This window comes from Chiloscyllium plagiosum, chromosome 25 (assembly GCF_004010195.1).
Source record: "Chiloscyllium plagiosum isolate BGI_BamShark_2017 chromosome 25, ASM401019v2, whole genome shotgun sequence".
NCBI classification, from domain to species: Eukaryota; Metazoa; Chordata; class Chondrichthyes; order Orectolobiformes; family Hemiscylliidae; genus Chiloscyllium; species Chiloscyllium plagiosum.
In genome coordinates this window covers 47,151,363-47,172,275 of record NC_057734.1, presented here as the reverse complement: position 1 = coordinate 47,172,275, position 20,913 = coordinate 47,151,363, and the positions used below count along the sequence as shown (strand labels likewise).

The 20,913-nt window shown below is 41.8% G+C and overlaps 2 protein-coding genes across 2 annotated transcripts in view; one reads left to right on the top strand and one right to left on the bottom strand.

Annotated features, from left to right (window-relative positions):
- Positions 1 to 20,913, bottom strand: part of rsph14 (radial spoke head 14 homolog) — a 706,085-nt gene that overhangs the window by 285,950 nt on the left and 399,222 nt on the right. The window lies entirely within an intron of this gene.
- gnaz (guanine nucleotide binding protein (G protein), alpha z polypeptide) overlaps positions 8,340 to 20,913 on the top strand; it is a 282,500-nt gene continuing 269,926 nt past the window's right edge. The window contains exon 1 of the mRNA XM_043716093.1: positions 8,340 to 8,770. The gene's annotated coding sequence lies outside the window, so the exon portion shown is untranslated. The remainder of the gene's footprint in view (positions 8,771 to 20,913) is intronic.

The following is a 20,913-nucleotide window of genomic DNA, read 5'->3' as shown; positions in this document are numbered from 1 at the left end:
CTTTCAATTTCCACTGTTACATTTATTATGCATCGTCACAGTATCCTACCTGAATGGACTCTCTTCCATTCTCTTAGCTTACCTCCCGATCGCATCTGCTCTAATGATGAGGCATATAGCGGGAGGTACCGGGGGAAAGGCGGTGCGTTATGCTCAGGAAAGTTTTGTTTTGGCAGTGAAGATTCCTGGCACCGTCAATGACAGGGCTCTCAGCAGGACCTTTACTTAAAACGATGAAAGGTTCACTGTTGTACTGAACTGAAAACCCAGTAGTCCTTGCATCTGCAAGTTCGTAAGGAAGCATAATCATCAGCCACAGGGTGGAATATAGGAGGAAGGAAGTATTGTTGCAGACTCTAAAGAAAGATATGGTTAGTCCACAGTCTGCGCGGGTCCAATCGCTACAAAATCGGCAGGGAACAATTGCACTGCAGAGATTGCAGAGAGGTTTCACGGGATGTTCCCTGAAGTGAGAGGTCTCAGCAAAAAGTTAACTTTTGTTTGGGGTCTGTGGAGCAGAAGAGGCTAAGGGGGCAATTGATGCAGACATAATGGTGAGTGATATAGACTGGGCCGATTGTGATAAATACTTCCGCGATGTAGGCATGTCTTAGACCAATTGAATTAAGGTTAAAGTGAAAAATGAAGCATTTCGCGAGGATCTGATGGAAAAGCAAATTACCCAGGGGATGGGTCAAATATGGAACATGTTGCCTGAGAGGGTAGCTTATCTCTCCATGCTTCAGGCTCTCTGCCTTTATTCCTGATGAAGGGCTTTTGCCCGAAACGTCGATTTTGCCTGTCCTCGGATGCTGCCTGAATTGCTGTGCTCTTCCAGCACCACTGATCCAGAATCTGGTTTCCAGCATCTGCAGTCATTGTTTTTACCTCGTTGATTACTACCATTATAGGGCAAGCCAAAGAAAGAACAGCCAGGGAATTCCTAGAAGCATGGCACTCATCCACAAACTCCATCAACAAACACATCGACCTGGACCCAATATACCGGCCACTACAGCGGACAGCTGAAACTGATAACCGGAAGCGGCAGGGACAGGCCACTATAAATGCCGGAGGAAACACCACAGAAGCGCTTCACAGGAGGCTCCCAAGCACTGAGGATGTCACCGAGACAGGGGACGAAACGTTTGCAACAAAAACTTCCAGCTCGGCGAACAGAACCACAGCAACGAGCACCCGAGCTACAAATCTTCTCACAAACTTCTTGAGTATTGTTGGATATATCAATGTTTCCTGGTCCCCAATTAGAGACATAGAGATATACAGCACAGAAACAGACCATTCAGTCCAATTTGTCCATGGTGAGCAGGTATTTTATATAAATCTAGTCCCATATACCTCTAAACTGCTTCTATTCATAGGTCAATCCAGATGTCTTTTAAATGCTGTAATTATACCAGCCTCCACCAGTTCCTCTGGCAGCTCATTCCATACATGCACCACCTGCATGAAAAAGTTGTCCCTTAGGTCCCTTTTTGTATCTTTCCCCCCTCACCTTAAACCTATGCCCTCTAGTTGTGGACTCCCCCACCCAAAGGAAAAGACTTTGCCTATTTATCCTATCCATGCCCCTCATGATTTTGTAAGATCACATCACAGCCTCCAATGCTCCAGGGAGAAAAACCTCCCGGGTCTTCAGCCTTGTGTTGCAGCCCGCTGCAACCCTGGCAACATCCTTGCAAATCTTTTCTGAGCTCTTTCAAGTTTCCCAACATCCTTCCTATTAGGAGGGAGACCAGAATTGCATGCAGTACTCTAATAGTGGCCAAATCAATGTCGCATACTCTGCACCAATTCTATGCACCGGTCAATAAAGGCTTTCTTCACTATACTACCTCCCTGTGACTCCAGTTTCAATGAACTATAAACCTGCACTCCAAGGTTTCTTTGTTCAGCAACATTCCCTAGGACCTTACCATTAAGTGCATAGGTCTTGCCATGATTTGCCTTTCCAAAATGCAGCACCTCACACTTATCTAAACTAAACTCAATTCTTCCACTAAGTTTCACTCTATTTACTCTGAACAGGCCCTTATTGATTTTGAACGTCTTCACCAAATGCCTCCCAACCATCTCTAAAAAGGACTACTTCAGCTTTTCCAATATAGCACAAAAAGAAGCCATTTGGCTCATTGTATCTGTGCTGGCTCTTTGATGGAGTTATTCAATTAGTCTCATTCTTTTACTCTTTCTTGTAGCCCCATAAGTGTTTGTGTGTGAAACACTCATACAATTATATTTTAAAAGTTAGAAAGAATTTGCTTCCACCACTCTTTTAGACATCACTGAATAGGTAATAAAACATACTCTCATATTGTCTCTCATTCCTTTGTCATTCATTTTAAAACTGCATCCTGTGAGTACTGACACGTTTGCCACTTAAAACAGTGGCTTCTTACTGCTCCTCCATCAAAATGATACAACATTTTAGGTGTTGAAAATATGTCACTTCAAACCCAGCTTCCCTTAAGATGCACTGTTATTTAATTTCATCCTTGGAAGTATTATGTCAGAGATTGGCACCAAGAGCCCCTCATTGTTTTGATCACCTCCACTTAACTACCTCTGTTCTAAGAACCTCTACGGCATAGAGGTTTACCTTCAATAGGATCACAAAGCCTGCTTTTTATACTCCCCATGTGACATTCAGATCCAATAAATTCCACTGAACAGGCAGTTGATGTGATCCTGTCCATTTTACAATATTTATCAAGATAAATTTCTACACAATTGAATAAAAATAAAATACTGCAGATGTTGGAGAACGGAAATAAAAATAGAAAATTCAAGAAATACTCAGCAGGTCAGGCAGTATCTGTGGAAACAAACATGTTAACGTTTCAGTCAAGAAGTGTGGCACTGGAAAAGCACAGCAGGTCAGGCAGCATCCAAGGAGCAGGAGAGTCGACATTTCAAGTATAAGTCCTTTTCTCCTAATATTAACATTTCAGATCAGTGAACCTTCATCAGAACTTTGATGAAGGGTCATAATGAACTTGAAGTGCTAGTTCTTGTGCAGAGTTGACTTTGAGGGCAGGTTATTGTAGAAAGCTGATAGGGTCACAGCAAGAAATGTTCAGTGGACTGGGCACTCAGTTTATGGACAGTTATGCAGAAGGAGGAACTCAAGTTATCTCGGGGCTTCACACACACAACAAAAATTAAGATGTCTAATATAGAGAGAATAGTCAAATCCATGTATCCAGTATGCCTGAGAAACAACTGCTTTCAAAATGGCATCATTTGGTTTGAAAACAGACAGGTTTTGACTTGAACAGCATATTACAGCTGGAGCTCAGAAATAGTAATTTCTGGAGATTATTTAAACTTCACTGCCTGTCTGGTAATGTTGAATTCAGAATCATGCGCTCATGATTAGAAACGGTCTGACCTTCATTCCACTGAGGTAGATTTAAGTTCTGAGTTGACTAATTGGAATATTTAAAGATGCTTTAAGAATATGACACATTCAGAAGGCACAGTTTTGATATAAAAAAGAGTAAACAATTGGATCTAAATTTTGCATGCATTTTCAAGCATGGATTGCGATCTATCCTGCTGAGGCAGGCAGAATGCAGATTTTGTGCTGCCATCTTATTTTCCTTTTTTCTGTGTGCAGATGAATATGATTCACATTACTGACTAGCTGGCTGTTTGTCAGGGGCTGCAGAGTATGAGAGGTTAGCACATATTCCAGCTCATCTTCAGCTCTTAAAGGCCTTCTGTTGGTCGTTAAATGGAAGCTTCAGTGAATGAAAGAGAGTTGCTGCTGCCTCTTATACAAAAAGTGGTGCAACTGTGGCACTGTTGAGCATGATCAGGGTGACAGGCTTCATGTTCCAACCACTGTCATTGCCCTTGTTGTTGTTTCTCTGAGGTCCAGACTACTACCTCCAATGACAAGATGGTGCCATCGAAGCTAGGTCTTTTATGCACAGAGATGCTTGATACTGTACTGCAAGACCATCAGTGGTCTCACCCACTAAATGTCAGCAGGCACACTGCATCTACTGGCATAGCGCTGCATAGGAGCACTGCAACAGGCAAAGGAACATGGAAAAATGGCACTAAAAGAAATACAGAAGGTCGTTATCTCATTGCTGTTTAAAGAAATTGATTTATTTTTGGATGGTAGCAGCTTCTAATATAGGCCACTGACCAAGACGACATTGATGCGACTTTTTAGTTGGATGGTAAGTCGGGGAATGGTGTCCATGGTGGTGAAGGACTCCCAAAGTGTAGGACAGTCAGAGCAGGTGCTCTCAGACAGTCCTTCTGGAGTGAAGGGTTCCAAATTGCCTCCTGCCTCCTCCACTTTCTCCTCCTCCTTCCCAAGAAAGCCCAGGTTCCCAGTGGTAATAGCTGTCTCCTCAAGATGATGTTGTTGCAGTGAATGCAGAGCTCTTCCCAAGTGATTTTGGGAGGGAAATCATTGCTTACAAACTTTGATAGTTTTCTCCACAATGTTTCTAGTGGCTGCATGTCTTTCAAGTTCCAATGAACAAGAACCATAGAATGTCCACAATGTGTGGTCTGCCATCGAATTCATCGTCAACAGTACTTGCAAGAAGACTCTGATTTCTCAACTAGGAAATATCAAGACTGGTTTGACAAGAACGACCAGGCAACCTAGAAGCTACTAAATGCCAAGTACAAGGTAAACCTGAAGTGGGAGCACATCCAAATTTTGAAGAAAAGAAAAAAGGTAAACAGACATTTTGAGGCTAAGGTCTAACAAAGAAAACTAACAACCCAAAGAACGTAAGTAGAAAAAGCACTGGAAATTCAGCAACTCAGCAGCAACAATAATGTCCGTTGATTCTTCAGCACAGTCAGGACCTTCTATGGGCCAAGCACCAAAGGTCCTACCTCAACGGAGCTAGAAATGAAGGAATCAAGGACAGAGGTCCAATCAGTGATCATTGGAAAGAGCACTTCTCCTCAATCAAATTTCCATCCTTGACATGAGTGGCCTTGACCACATCTAACAGCATGCTATCCATAATAACCTCAGCATAACACCAGCCTGACATGAGGTTGAAAAGGCCATCCAACAGCTGAGGATCAATAAGGCCATTGGCGCTGATATAATTTGTTCTGAAATATAGTAGAAAAGCATTCTTAGCACAAATACATGACCTCATCTCTCTGGAAGAAGTAAAGTGGATGCTGTAAATTGTGATCATCTTCAAGAAAAGGCATCAAGTGTAGAAAGGGGACTTCCTGCTATCCACCACAGGAAGGTCATTTTAACATTTTTTATATTCATTCACAGGATGTGGGCATCTTTAGCTAGGTCAGCATTTAATGCCCATCCCTAATTGCCCAGAATTCAAAGTTCAGAACTTAAGTGGCACATAGCCCTTGTGTGGCTGGGAACAGCAAACTCAGCCTCAAAGAAATGCAACATCCCCAGTGACCAATAGAAATTTCTTGTCCAAGATTGCCCAGATAGAAGAAGAATCATCTCCAAAGGTGCCAACTGTTTCAAGCATCTCTAGGTAGAGACCAAGAACAAGCAGTGGAGTGTGTGGGCAAAAATCCAAACACCCTACCGACCCACTTCTTCAAACATGCCTGGTCTGTATGTGGGGAGAGAGGATCCAGAATTGGACTGTTTATTTAGCTTGGAGTTGAAAAGAAAGTCATCCTTAGCCTTGAGGGGCTGCATACGAAGATATAGACATTAATGGTGCATTGGGTGACATTTACTATATAACACATTGCTGTCTAGACTGATCAAGTCACATAGAAATCAATACAGCCATGTGTTTATTGACCACTGGTAGCACCTCATGTGAGACTGCAGGACTTGTTGTAAAAACTGACAATGTTCTGACCTCCTTCTTGGTGAATTTGAGTTTCTCAAGCATTATTCTTGGTCAGGTGGAAGTATGAGAAATGCTCTCACTTCAAACACATTTTGAGTGAATCCTTCATGGAAATGGATATTTCTTCTCGTAGTTTGCAGAGGCTTTAATTTCTGCAGCTTATGGCATATTTGTTGGTCATCTTGCAGATCTAGATGGAACAGTAGGCCCTTAAGCTCTTGTAGGTTATATACAGGTGACCAACCCCTCTTTCTTCTTTGAATAGATACAGTAACTTACCAAATTACCTCAAAAAACAAACCTTCACTAACATTTTCACCTTAAAAGTCAAAGCATCATGGATGGAAGTTGCATTTTCTTCTCACACTCTCCACTCCATCCATTACCATGCCCCCATTCTCTCCCCAGCTCCCAGGCTGCATTCCCCTAAACCTATTTAAATGCCTGATTTTAAGCTGTGCGAAGCACTTGTCTGGCTGGGATCAAACTCAGCCATGAAGAAATACAACATCCCCAATGACCCATGAAGATTTCTTGTCCAAGACCTCAAATAGTAAAAAGATAAACCATTCCTGATGCTTTAGGTGTCTCTATATCATAGAATTCCTACAGTGTGGATACAGGCCATTTGGCCCAACAAGTACACACCAACCCTCCAAACAGTAACCTACCCAGACCCATTCTCCAAGCCTATTACTCTACATTTACCCTTCACCTACACATCCATGAACACTATGGGCAATTTAGCATGACCAATTCACCTAACATCTTTGGATTGTAGGAGGAAACTGAAGCACCTGGAGGAAACCAACATAGACACGGGGAGAACATACAAACTCCACACAGACAGTCGCCCGAGGCTGGAGTCGAACCCGGGTCCCTGGTGCTGTGAGGAAGCAGTGCTAACCACTGAGCTACCATAGCATAATGTACCCATGCTAGTGCCCTTCCCACAATGAGGCACCACGTGCACTATCCCTTTTCCCAATAACTATCTAAGGCTGAACAAAACTTCACACACTTTGTGTTGCAATAAACTAAAACAAAGTTTATGTTACTTATCTTATGTTACATTATCAGGATCATCTATTTCATTTCTATCATGACCTGACATCATCCTTGCCTCAGCTCAATTCTTGCTGAAACCCTCATTCACACCTTTGTTAACTTCAAATGGATGATTCAAATGTTTTCTTGGCCAACCTCCCAAGTTTGAGCTATTTCAAAATTCTGATGCCCTAACTTGCATCAATTCCCTTTCACCCATCATGCCACATGTTCTATGATCTATATTGGCTCCCAGTTCGACAAGGCCTAAATTTAAAAATTCTCATTCTTGTTCCCAAGTCCCTCTTTGGCCTTGCTCTCCCTATCTCTAATAGTCTCCAGCAGCTCTACAATATTTGGAGATCTTTGCAATCTTCCAATTATTTTTTCGTGCTTCCATCTTTTGAATTTCCATTGTAGTTTCAGCAGGAAGCTGGTCAATTCTTTGGAGCAACAGCAGAAATTGACCCAAATAGACATCTGCTCTAATTATGTGGCTTAACGTCAAATTTTGCTTGATAATGCTCCTATGAAATGCCTTGGGATTTTTAATCATGTCAACAGCACTATATAAATGCAAGTTGTTGTTGTTTCTCCGCAGTTCCACATAGCTCCCCTTAATGGCAACAACTGGTGGGAGATTGGAAAGGACCCACATACCAGGAGTGCAAACATGATAATACTGCACTTAAAGGCAATAACGACTAGGGAACGAACCTGAGCCTAAGGGCGTGCAAGAGCTGAATCAATTTGCACAGCCTGCCAAACCTCAAATGGAGGTTCTGATTGTATTGTAGTGTGGATCTGTGCTGTCCACAAGACCAAAAGAAAAATAAAATTATATCAATGGCAATTTTAAGATTTATAAAAAGGGTACTACTAAGCAGAAAATTTTCCCATCAGCTTTGCAATGCAGCTATTCAGGGCATCAGCCAGAAATCACACAGATACACTTCAGCAATGTAAAACATTACTGGAACTTTTTATTATGAATCAACAGCATGGAGCAAAGCCAAACAGTAGAATAATTGGGAAAAATATCCCCCATGCTGGCAATGTGTTTCTAACAGACACAGCTTTGTGCTTCTCTGCCTTACTGGAATGTCAGTTCTGCTCACAGCGAGAGGATGCCAGTATACACTGCAGCACCCAGATAAAAAGCTAACAATACTTGGACAAGATGAGTTCTAACACTGTTTTACCCATTGTTACTTTTAATCATCAAAGGGATTCACACCTGTGTGATATTTTTGTTGGTGCAGGTGTCGTATTAACTAAGGATAGAAATACTGATCGATTGTAGTTATCATTTCTAAATACTCCCCTTTTCCCTGTACAGCTATGGAGCAGGCAGCAAGCAATTGATTTGCCAGTAGTAATGGCAGTCCAGACAGCATCCTCCACTGGCAGCCAATCGGGGGACATCGTGATTTTCTGTAAGCGCGCACCTCAAACAGATCAGCTGTGCTACTGTAGCTGCTGTGAGTGGGTCTCAGCAAGGACTGCTCAAGCCTTCCTGTCAAAACGAATATTAGCTCTGTGGCTGGTGTTGGCGTGGACCTACCCACGCCCCCCTCATTCCCCCCTCCCCACCCTCCCCCATTCCTTCCACACACACACACACGACAACTTGATTACTGCACTCTAATCAAATCACACCCATACATATTCTGGAGGAACCAGGGAGAAGAAAGGGAAAAAGAAGAGTGCTGCTAGCTGCTGGGATCTGTCTTCGACACTACTGCAGTGATCCTGGCTTCCTCCCGCGGCAGGCACTGATGCTGCTGTGAAGGATAGGGAGGCACTCTTAACAGTGTGTGTACACAAAACAGCCCGTCATGACAAGAAGCTGACTGCTGAAGCACGCAGGGGTAAGTGGAGCTCTCCTGTCTTTTGCTCAATACACTCACCCTCTTGCTGTGCTCTCTTGTGGATCTGCTGTACTTTCAAATAAAAGATTTTTTTTTGGTCCATCTACTGGTCTGTGAAACTTGGCTTGCTGCCATCATTTCCCCCATAAATAATTTGCAGCAGAGTGTTAGAAAAAGTGTTGAATGGATTGGGAATGAGGATGAGGGAAATTGATCTGGATATCAATGGTATTCAAGGACCCTCGGACTGCAGTGCCATGCACTTATGAATGATTAAATATCACTCTAATAATTCTGAGAGTGTTCAGCTATAATACTTGCAATGTTTTTCATAAGCAATGATTTCATTTACTAATCTAAAGAAATATATGACCCAGTTTAAAGGGTGTTTCTCTTGTAGAAAAATGACATTGAGAAAAGAATAAGAAATAATAATATTAGCTTTTTGCTACATTTTACTGAATATTATTGATAGTATTTCTAATCTGCAGAGTATGTGGGCTTCATTATAAAGAGGATAGGACAGCATTTGCTCCCAATGCCATTTCAGATATGACAGACCGAAGGAAAAGAAAACCCTAGGGAAATGTATGCTATTTTGCACTGCCTGTGAGCATCCAGTAGTCAGCTCCTGTTTCATTTATTATAATGATGTCATCTACAGGGTATCTGAATTGAGATTGTTTTTGCCTGTTTTCTTGTAAGATTCAGTGCCAGAATTTCAATAGGTGCATACTGAGTGTAGCACAGAAACAGATGAAGCTCAACCCTTCTGTGGTTGGACAATCTATTGAGGTAGGGATCCAGATTGTGATGCTCTTGAAACACTGCCACATCCCACCTGAAGGTTGAATAAGACAGTAACCAATTTAAGCATTAAAATTAAACTTCCCACTTTATATGAAACTACTGTCAGCATCTCTGCTTGCAAGAATTGCACCTGCAATCGGAAAAGCAAGATAGCATGTGACCATTGCATCGGCGCAATTGCTGTCAACAAGCAGGCTTTAAACGGTGGAACAGGTTTTACTAATATCTCTTCATGTTGTCCGCAAACTGTATTCTGTTACCACAAAATGTTTGACCTAAGGTGTATTTGTCAATCACACAGAGAATTTTTGAAATCAGGATTTGAATGGGAATGCAAAGTGACAATTATTCTGTAATGTGGGTCAATAGTTTACTCTGTATTCCAATAATTAAGCTGTTTAAGCACACATTTTGCATCTTGGTTGACACAAATTCATGTCCCAGGTGTGTCTGATGCTTTGGCCCATTGCCAGGCAGTTGATCAAATTTTATTTACCTTGCTGTACTGCAAAAGGTGTATTTCATATAAACACAGGACTTCAATTCATTAGGGAAAGGTGGCAAGTAATGGTTTTAACCATGGAGTGAGTTTGCCTGTGCTTTATTGTGGACCCACCCTTGAAATGCCTGTCACAAAATAACTGTGCTTCTGATATCTTTACTTGCAAAGTTGTAAAAGCAGGAGGCTCAGCATGGTGGAATTTAAATTCAATTCATAAATAAGAAATATAAAGCAAGTTTTTATTAATAGTGACTAGGACACTCACCCTATCATGACAACTAAAATCTCCCAATGAAAGCTATAACCAAATGGAGAGTACCTCAGTTTAAAAAAGAGAATTACCGATGAAACATTTGCACTGGCATGCAATTAAATTCTAGTTTACATGATATAAAAGATGTATTTTTTTAATGGTGAAAGCAGTGAAGCTCCCATTTAGCTGTCTGAGAAATGCAGTTAATGTGGTTAGACTTTGCTGCATTAAAAAGGACATGAAGGTGTGAAAGAAATAATAAGGACAAGTCGACATACATTTTGCACATTTGCCTGTAGTTAATTTTGAAGGCAGGGCTTTGTTAATGCTCATGAACATTCTCAGTTAAAGTACGATTCTTCAAGAATGAAAAGGGAAGGGAAATGATTCAGAACATGATAAAAAAATTAATCTGAAAGAACCAGGTAATCTGATAATAAATGAAATGTGTTCAAGTCCTACTGTCAGAGAATGAACCAAGATGTCAAATAAAAACAAAATATTGTAGATGTTGAAAGTTTGAAATAAAAACAGTATTTGCTGGAGAAACAGGTCGAGCAGCATCTGTAGAGAAAGAAATAGAATTAATATTTTGAGTCTGATATAACTCACCCAACAAAACACTGGGTTCAAATCCCACCACACCAGCTGATGGAATTTAAATTCAATTCATAAATAAGAAATATAAATCAAGTTTTTATTAATAGTGACTAGGACACTAACCCTATCATGATAACTAAAATCTCCCAATGAAAGCTATAACCAACATAAAACTGATAAATATTGGTAAGATTCCTTACTGACCTCAGCACCCCACTGCCCAATTCTACTCCGCCAGGTAAATAGTGTGATGGCGAAGTTTTTGTAGAACATTTTTCAGTTACAAATCAAGACATCAAAAAGAGTTGTGGCACAAACGGCACATCACAAATGTACAACAGTTATGTTTTATGACCAGGTGTGTAATCATTGTCGTGATAAAGTGGAATATTAATTCACATGGATCCTGCAACTCCTCCAGTTCCAATTTTCACATACTGAAATTACAGATTATAAATCAGTAAAAGCTTGTGGCTCAGCACATTTACTCTGAAGGAGTTGAGTGTAAAACCTGGGAGGGTTCTAGCATCAGCCCCAGTATGTGCTGGGTTAGCCAGTCTCAGCCAGCTGAGTAGCAGTTGTGATAAAAATGATATTGAAGGGTGCAGGGTAAATTGATCAGTATTATATCAGAACTAAAAGGGTGAGCAGATCACACAAACTACAATTATATTTCCTGAAGCAAAGAAGATTAAGGATGATCTAAGTTCTTAAGATGATTAAAGGAGTTGATAGGATGGATGGAAAAAAGCAATCTCTTCTGCCATGGTGGTCAAGGACAAAGGGAAACACTTAAAAATTAAAATTATACCTTGAGGGAAACTCTCTCCCTCAAAATCTTTTGAGGCTCGTGTCAATGTAAATATTTAAAATTGAAGTCAGTAGGCTTTTTCAGGTGAAGAGTGTTAAGGATTAGAAAACATCCAGATGGAGATACGAAACATCAGTTGTGAGGAATGGAATGAGAATGGCATGATGGGATGAATGGCCTATTCCTGTCACCATGGCCTTACTCATCCTGGATTACAGAAAGCAACACAGCCAGGATGTGCCAATATATAATGCCAGGCTGTGATGATCTTTATCTCTTTCTGTAGTTGAACAGCGAGTCAAAAGTTTACACAGGAACATGGGCTCCTCACCCCAGCATAAAATTCAGGATTAGAGTTAGGCCGCCAACCATTTTATGATTTGGAGTTGCTGGTGTTGGACTGGGGTGTACAAAGTTAAAAATCACACAACACTAGGTTATAGTCCAACATGTTTAATTGGAGGCACACTAGCTTTTGGAGCGCTGCTCCTTCATCAGGTGATAACGGAGGACACGATTCTAAGACATAGAATTTATAGCAAAAATTTACAGTGTGACGTAACTGAAATTATACATTGAAAAATTTCAGTTACATCACACTGTAAATTTTTGCTATAAATTCTGTGCCTTAGAATTGTGTCCTCCACTATCACCTGATGAAGGAGCAGCGCTCCAAAAGCTAGTATGCTACCAATTAAACCTGTTGGACTATAACCTGATGTTGTGTGATTTTTAACCATTTTATTGTCTTCTTCCTTTTATTGATTTGAGTTGAGACTTCTTCCCACAATTAAGAGGAACTTGAGTCTGTGAGAGCTGCCTATCTTGAATCAGCAGCATCACTAGGAGTAATGGCAACAACCGGGCATGCAGGGAATCACTCGAAAATGTGGAGACATGAGAATCCAGACAAAGGCTATGACAGGGTGAGGGAGAGGGACTGTTACATTGTGAGGTTTGGGATGAATACCTGGGGTACCTCTGAAAATGGAGCTAGAAACAAACCTCATTCCCATCCAGCATGGCCACTGCTGGCATCTGGACACTTGGCATGAGCCTTTACTGCTGCAGGAAAATCCCAGTGTTGGCCGGGGGAGGCCCTTCAGCAGCTATGAAATGGCCACCTAAGGTCTTCAATTGGCAAAGAGCAATCAGTCCACCCTGCCACAGGTGAAATACCAATAGGGATGGCAGATGTTAAGCAAATTCCACTACCATGACACATTATTTTAGATACTCCCCTCCCTCAGCCTACACCAAGGGAGTATAACATTCTACTCATAATAACCAGTTGTGTGGTTCCATACAGCAGGAAAAGCTTATTGTATTTTTGGTGAAGAGGAAAGTGGCAAAAAGTAACCAAATTGTTTGCTAAATCATCTTTAAGTTTTAAAGCAATTGTTTAATTGGCAATTTTGTAACATTGAGAATTTTACTTGCAATCACAAAGTTTAAATTTGCACAACAGAACTCTGCCTTTTCTGAATAAACATATAACTTTGTCCCAGTTGCTCTTACTCTTATCAAAATGAACTGTTGTCAAACAATTATTGGACTATACCTATAGCATTAGAATGCAATCTATTCAACTCTGACAAAAGGGTTGATCACGTAACATACCCCATGAAATTTCCAGAAAATCTTTTATCTTCAAAGAACACAACTTCATGTTCATTTAGTAATAGAAAAGTATTCCATTTTTTTGAATGCATCGAGGCAACCTTATGTTGGCTGTTTTTACTGGATTTGTAGTTTTTGAATCCACAATAATTGTGATTGGGAAAAGAATCTTGATTCAGGTATTTTAACTTGGTAATTATATCCTCAAATGAGTTTCACAAAATCTAAGTTAAATAGCTTGCTTAAATTTATATCCTGAGCTTGACTGTCCTTATTTCATTTTCCTTCGTAATCTCCTTCTCCCTTGTGAAAAAAAGTTCAAGCAAGAAGTCACTGTTCATAACTTTACATTCAAATTCTGTCATTATATCAAGGTTAAAAGAAAAATGGTGGAACTGGAAAGCTTAAAAGAAGTCATTAACTCTGTGATGCTTTGGCAAATTGTTCAACTTGTTCAGAATGAAAACATTTGACTCAGCTAAACAAACTACTCTGAGTAGAAACTTCACAGAACACTAGCAGCCCTGAAATTCCATGCATGTTAATCCAGTTTCCACCTGTGACTCTGGCAGCAGAACCTCCCAAAAATGCTGGAATTTCAAGGTTATTACTCATTCACACAGTGGCTCACTGGTTAGCAATGCTGTCTCACAGCTCCAGGGACCTGGGTTCGATTCCAGCCTCGGGTGACTGTCTGTGTGGAGTTTGCACATGCTCCCTGTGTCTGCGTGGGTTTCCTCCAGTTTCCTCCCACAATCCAAAGATGTGCAGATTAGGTGAATTGGCCATACTAAATTGCCCAGAGTGTTCAGGGATGTGAAGGTAGGTGCATTAGTTAGGGGTGAAGGTGGACAATAAGGTAAGTGAATGGGTCTGGGTGGGTTACTCTTTAGAGGGTCAGTATGGACGTGTTGGGCCGAAGGGCCTGTTGCCACGATATGATGTGGAGGTGCTGGGGGTGGACAAGGTCAGAAGTCACATGACACCAAGTAATAGGCCAACATGTTTATTTGAAATCACAAACTTTCAGAGCACTGCCCCTTCATCAGGTAAAGGGGCAGTGCTTCGAGAGCTTGTGATTTCAAATAAGCCTGTTGGACTATAATCTGGTGTCGTGTGACTCCTGACCAAGATTATTAGTGATAGGGCAGGTTAGAACGATCACAAAACAGAAAGTGGTGCAACACAATGGCAGCCGGAAGTAGTTGCAGTGAACACAATGGAATAGAGTATTGTCACCTTAACATTTGTGGACCTGCATATTGATCCTTGTAGCAGTGATTTCCTGCTCATTATGTCCCATTATGCCCAATGGCTCTCCCACCATAAGTCAAACTCCTGCAGGTGTAGGCAAGTAATGAGCATTTACCACTGTCTTGGCACCCAATTTTATGTCCTCTGGCAGACAGGAAACGTAAGCACATTCCCAACTGGAAGTATGCCCACCACAAAATGGAATATTGCAAAGGGAAGATCTCCTTTACTCACACCTGAAACAGGTCTTTTTCATGTGAATAAAGGGCCAAACACTGTTTGGGTCACTCACCCTAAACTGGTTGCCTCGAGGCAGTCAACACCATCACAGATTTTAATTTGAAAAAGCTGGATTGGGCTGTCATGTGCATCAATAAAGAAAAATTATTTATATGAACGTAAGCTGCTGGTGTTCTTGACGAATTGCCACAACTCACAAAGCCCAATTGTCCCCTATGGCGTATTCTCCTAACCACCAATTCAATTACACAGCTTCCTGTCTTGATTTTTCACTGGGCCTCCTCTCCTGAGCCTCAATTCCCATCCATCGGTCTCCCATGCCAATGTTGGGGGAGGATCCCCTCATTTAAAGGCACAAAGTGATATCAATCCACTTCATGATCCCTACCATGCAACACTCTGGTCCATGAGCTAAATCACCATTCTGACATCCCCATCTGGATACCAGACATTGCTAATGTGAACATGGTGGGGGCCAACTAAATTTGGCCCAAGGCCCAATATATCTAGCACTCATCATTCAGGGATGAGGGCCGCTGAAATCCAACATTATCAAGTTTTTAGCATGTATTGTCTGAGCATTCATCAGAGCAATGCTTTTAATGCATTACAGGCAAAGCAGCAATTGATATATATCATTTGTTTCAATTCCACAGCAATATTTAGTTACAACAAAAGTGCTCCAAAATGCACATACATTCATTCCCATGAATGCATTTAAAGTACAAATTTTTGTTAGGACTAATTGTTTATTAAACAGTGAAAATGCAATCAATACCAGGGAAAACAAAAAGATATTTTGCAGAATCCTGTGCCCTCCTGTGGCGAATTTGGCTATGAGAAGCACATAATCAGGAGGTAGGGTGGAGAGTGGGGATTCCAGCTAATTCCTATCCTCTACTTAAGGCTATGTGGGTGCCCTTCCCACCTGACCCTGTAGCCAACTGAGCCTCATTAGTGGGCAATTAATGCCTGCTTACAAACCTCATCCCATCAGCACAAATATTAATCCATTGATGAAAAGTGGGCTCCACATGCAGGTAGCACGACAACAATAATCTGTTGGAATTGCTTGTAGGTTTCCAGAGGGGATCCCCTCATTTAAAGGCACAAAGTGATATCAATCCACTTCACTATCCCTACCATACAAACACCTGCCACCATCACTTTTACCTATAGTGTGAGAACCAGAGACAATCCTATGGCTTTGGGTGAGTGTTGTATCTGCAGCAAATACCACCTTCCCAGTGGTATGCCATTCAACAGAATTGCCAGCTTCTGATTGGCTAGATGATTCAGGGCTTCCGCTGTCTCTCTAGCTGATGGCCATTGTCAAATCTCTTTGGCATATTATTGAGATTCAGTGTTAAGTGCACATCATTCTGGGCTATGGAGATAGGAAAGTCTCAGGTTCAATCCCATAAACTGAAGCAACTTAGCTGATCTCAACTGGAGTAATGAGATCAGATCGTTTATCCAGAATAATACCGAACAAAACAAGGTTCTCAATCTTGATTACCATGAAGTGAACTCCAGGTATTACTTGATTGTACGGCACCGAATAATCAGCCAGTAACAGTCATTCCCCTTTGTAATAAAGTTGTATCAACAGCAGCTGGGTGCTGGAATGACAGCTTATTTGAGCAATAGAACAGAATTTGAGTGATAGCAGACAGCCTGAAATCAGGAGGATATTTTTCTCCCTGGAGCAGGAAGTCTCCCTGAATTTCATGGGCAGCACCCAATTAAATAGTTGCCACTATTTCTGGCATCCTATTCGGAGGGTTGTCAGTTCTGTAGCCTCAGCAGTGCCACCTAAAACAGGGGCTAGTTTGGAGGTAGCCTTCATCTGGTACAGAAAGAAACCTTTAACAAAATTAAGGGGCTAAGTGTTGGAGGGGAAGCCCCTTCAGGAAAATTGCTGGTGCTGCAAGCAACCAGCTCAGACTGTCACCATCAATGCTGAGATGGTGTAGCCCAATGTCAAATATTTGAGGGTCAGAGCTGCTTCGAGTCATTCTTGTAGGCTATCTGCAGACACCTCCACTAACAGTCAGCTGCTGTCCAGCACCCATGATGAAGTTGCTTGACTATCCACGCATAGCAGTACAAGGATAGTCGAAGGCACACAATAGAGAATGCACTGAGGGAATGCACTGGCATGACTAATTGATCCAATAAAAATATATACATTTAGTTTAGAATGTTTATTTCTTGCTAGCTTTTAATTTGAAATGTGATCAAGAGAACAGTGCGATGGTCAGTGACAGGGACTTTGGTCTGAGAGCCACTGGGATTGTCTTTACTGGTTTTGCAATCAGGTGACTGACTAGAAAGAGACTGTTTTGATCACCTCAACCTTTCGTCATTCCGTTCTCCTCCTCCTCCTCTTCAGCTAGTTGCCATACAGATAGTGTGGACTATGCCCTCATGATAGCAAGGCAGGTCAGCATTTAGCACATGACCATGAATCTTGCCACATGCCTGGCTAAGTTCTGCAGGGTGTCTTGAGAGTGGTCCAATGAGTGAATCATTATTTAATCAATCTAATAATCTGAAAAGTCATTCTGTGTGGCAGCAAAGTATTCATGACATGCATTCTGACAAGGTGTGCATGAGTTATACACCAGAGTCATGAATCATGGAATCAAAAGATGGCCCTTGGCATGCATTAGATACCTCTAGTAGGTTAAGGTTGCTCAAATACCGAAAGCATAATGAATTACTGAATGAAGATATCATGACTGCTGTCATGTTACCAGGCACTAACTTGCCAGATGCACTGAGTATAGTTATGTATCAATTGGATATTGAGAGAGTGGATCATTTTGGTTGCATTGCATTTCACAGTAGACATTATGACACCCACATGCAACATGTATGCAGTCATAAGTTCATAAGATATTGGAAAATTAGGCCAATTGGCCCATCAAATCTACTCCACTATTTGATCATGCCTGATATGTTCCTCGCCCCCATTTTCCTGCCTTCTCCCCATAACCCCTTCAATCCATTATCAATTAAAGATCTGTCTAACTCCTCCTTAAATGTATCCATTGTCCCAGCATCCACTGCACTTTGGGGTAGTGAATTCCACAGATTCACAACTCCTTGTTTAAGTAGTTTTTCTTCAACTCTTTTTGTTAATTTACTACCCCTTATCCTAAGACTATGATCTCTTGTCCTCGAATGCCCCACAAGAGGAAGCATCCACTCCACATCTATTTTATCTCCACCTTTTATTGTCTTGAACACCTCAATTTGACCTCCCATCATTCTTCTAAGTTCCACAGAGTATAGACCCAAACTGTTCAACCTCTCTTCATATGACAAACACCTTATCTCTGGGATGATTCTAGTGAACCTCCTTTGAACATCTCCAATACCACTACATCTTTCCTCAAATAAGGGACCAAAACTGTGCACAATCCTCCAGGTACGGTCTCATCAATGCCTTGTATGGTTGCAATAGTACTTCCTTACCTTTATATTCGATTTCTTTATCTATAAAAGCCAACATTTCATTCATTTTCTTTATTACTTGTGACTCATGAATGAGGACGACCAGATCCCTCTGTAACATAGCACCCCGAAGTCTCTTCCCATTTAGATAACAGGTCAACTTCTCAGTCAAAGGCATTCTGCACATGAGGAAACCTGAAATCTTCACAAAGTCATATGCACACTCCACCTGCTTTTCTCTCAAGACAGAAACATATTCAGCTATCTCAAGGCCTAAGAAACATCACTGTTGTAATAAGCAAATATTGTCTGCTACTGTCTGAATGAAACTTTATACAGAAAAGACCATGGCTATGATCCCATCCAAAGCCATTGACAATGTAATCGACTCCCTGCTCTGAGGGTGAAGTTATGGTTGCTGGAGGTGGCAGAAGATTATGGTGCAAGAGGTTCAGTGAAATCACCTTTACTGAAGTGGAGACATCTCCCAGCTTGCACCTGCTAAGTTCAGGCAGAAGATTTATTCCCTAAGCACACTGGGTACATATTAGAATATAAAAACAGAAGAACATAATAGTGATAAGAAATAACAGTGATAGGAGAGTCAACGGTTAGAGGAACAGACAGGAGATTCTGTGAACGAGACCCCTAGATGGTATGTTGCTTCCTGGGTGCCACGGTGAGGAATTGTATTGACAGAATTCTGAAGGGGGCGGGTGAGCCACCAGAAGTCGTGCTATATATCGGTACCACAACATAACTAGGAAAAGGAATGAGGACCTGAAAAGTGAGTATAGAGAGTTAGGTTGGAAGCTAAAAGTCAGAAAAAGCAGAGTAATCATCTCAGGAGTGCCATAGGCTAGTGAGACTCGGAACAGAAAGCGAGTGCAGCTGAACACATGTCTGCAGAGCTGGTGTAGGAGGGAAGGTTTCAGATATGTGGATCATTGGGATACCTTCTGGGGAAGGTGGGACCTGTACAAGGAGGGTGGGTTGCACCTGAACTGGAAGGGTACCAATATCCTGGGCGGAAGGTTTGCTACAGCTCTTTGAGAGGGTTTAAACTAGCTTGGTAGAGGGATGGGAACCTCCGGATCAGAGGATGGGGTAACTAGTGAGCAAGCAGATACAGTGTGCAGAGAGCCTGTGAGTAAGGATAGACAGTTGATAGGACAAAGTTGCAGTCAGTGTGATAGGTTAAAGTGTGTCCATTTTAATGCAAGAAGTGTCAAGAATAAAAGTGATGAATTTAAAGCAGTACTTGAAACTATGATCTTGTGGCCATTACGGAGACTTGGAATGGTTGTTCAATGTTCAGGGGTTCATGTTCTTACATCTGGTCAGTGTGCTTAGGGAATAAATCTTCTGCCTGAACTCAGCAGGAGCAAGTTGGTAGATGTCTCCACTTCAGTAAAGATGATTTCACTGAACTTCTTGCACCATAACCTTCTGCCACCTCCAGCAACCATAACTTCACCTTCAGATCAGGGATCAGGGATTGTCAATGGGTTTTGTCAAGGGTTTATTCAAAAGGAATAGGGAGGAGGGTAAAAGAGGTGGGGGAGTGGCATTGTTAATAAAGGATATTATCACAGCTGCAGAAAGGGAGGTTGTCAAGGAGGGTTTCTCGACTGAATCAGTATAGGTGGAAGTCAGAAACAGTCACTTTATTTGGAGTTTTCTATAGACTGCTCAATAGCAACAGAGACAGGGAGGAGCGGATGGGGGCGGTGGGGGGCAGATTTTGGAAAGGTGTAGGAGTAACAGGGTTGTTGTCATGGGTGACTTCAACTTCCCTAATATTGATTGGAACCTCCTTATTGCAAATAGTTTGGAAGGAGCAGATTTTGTCAGGTGTGTCCAGGAAGGATTCCTGACTCAATATATAGATAGGCTGACTAGAAGGGAATTCCATATTGAATTTGGCGCTTGGCAAAGAACCAGGACAGGTGTCAGATTTTGGTGATTTGGTGATAGTGATCACAGCTCCCTGACCTTTACTATAGGCATGGAGAGGGATAGAAGCAGACGGTATGGGGAAGTATTTAATTAGGGGAGGGGGAATTACAATGCTATTAGGCTTGGACTATGAAGCATAAATTGGGAGCAGATTTTATCAGGGAAATGCATGACAGAAATGTGGAGGTCGTTTAGGAAGCACTTGCAGCGAGTGTTAGATAGGTTTGTCCCACTGAGGCAAGGAAGGGATGATACAGTGAAGGAACCTTGGATGACAAGAGATGAGGAACATCTTCACCAACACATTCCACCCTGACCTTAAATTTACCTGGACCATCTCTAACACCTCTCTCCCTTTCCTGGATCTCTCCATCTCCATTAATGACGACTGACTTGACACCGACATTTTTTACAAACCCATCGACTCCCACAGCTACCTGGATTACACTCTTCCCACCCTACCTCCTGCAAAAATGCCATCCCGTATTCCCAATTCCTCCGCCTCCACCATATCTGTTCCCAGGAGGACCAGTTCCACCACAGAACACACCAGATGGCCTCCTTCTTTAGAGACCGCAATTTCCCTTCCCACGTGGTTAAAGATGCCCTCCAACGCATCTCGTCCACATCCC